General features: G+C 42.1%; 1 pseudogene; it reads right to left on the bottom strand.

Moving 5' to 3' along the window:
* Positions 1 to 212: 212 nt before the first annotated feature.
* LOC123626868 lies at positions 213 to 519 on the bottom strand (annotated as a pseudogene).
* Between the last annotated feature and the right edge of the window lie 543 nt (positions 520 to 1,062).

Genomic DNA, 1,062 nt, shown 5'->3' with positions numbered 1-1,062 from the left:
GATGGCAATTACTATCAAAATTCAAAAAACTGATTATATTCATTTAACCACAAGCCAGTCTTAGTTAAATCAGGACTGTCCCAACAAAAATATTCTGTCCATCATTGATGAGCTGAATTCTGGTGTATGAGATCAATTAAATTATGGTACACATTTAAAAAGTCTTGAGACATTTCTGTTTTGTGATAAACAAGGTGGTGACCAACTATTACTCACCAGCTTTTTTTGAGATAAGTTATCAAGTCTGCTCTTTCTACCTTTTCCTTAATGTTGGCAAAGATCATTTTTGTTCCAGAGATGTACTTCTTGGGGTTCTCCAAAGACTCCATCAGCACATCCTCTCCCCAGGTGATGCCTTTGTTCTTGTTAGCACCTGTGTAAGAGAATCCAGCAGGCTGACCTGTCTTCTGCCCAAAGAGACCATGGAGATTTGGCCCAGTCTTGTGTTTGTCTTCCTTCTCCATGGTGTGGCACTGGGCACACTTCTGAAGAAAAATTGCCTTTCTCAACATCACCCATATTTAATTCTCTCTTTCGTTGCTAATGCCACAAAGGTTCCCAGTCTTTAAGTCCAAGGACACACTGGTCTGAACCTATGTACCAGTGTCGGTGCAACCGAACTCTTAGCAACATTTAAAAAAGAATTTTGAAAAATATTTTGCCTGACTTTTGCTGGTCCATCAAGCATATTCTTAAGCTACCTATTGGGTCCTCTATAAGATTAGCCTCAACTTTGAGGCTGGAGCTGGGTACTAGCTGGAAAAAATTCTTGTCCTCAAGAACAAGAGGATGAGACAGTCCACCCAGCTGGCTTGAGGCTGAAAGGAGGGAACTTAATCTTACAGGAAGGTAGAGCCACACTGGGCCACATAGGGGGTGAGATAGGCATTGGGATAAGATTGGAGAATGACCACGAAGAAGCTGGAGGAACAGCTGGGGAGGATTATTCCATTCCCAAGTGGAAATACAAGGTGGCCATAGCCAAAGGGGAAGCTCAAATCTGCCATGAAAGGGGCCTTAGATTGCCTCTTTCTTTGTAACTGTGAAAGAGGTTGACTAAAT

The sequence above is a fragment of the Lemur catta genome, chromosome 23 (genome assembly GCF_020740605.2).
Source record: "Lemur catta isolate mLemCat1 chromosome 23, mLemCat1.pri, whole genome shotgun sequence".
NCBI classification, from domain to species: domain Eukaryota; kingdom Metazoa; phylum Chordata; class Mammalia; order Primates; family Lemuridae; genus Lemur; species Lemur catta.
Note: the sequence above shows the minus strand (reverse complement) of the source record. Positions and strands in the feature narration are given on the sequence as shown.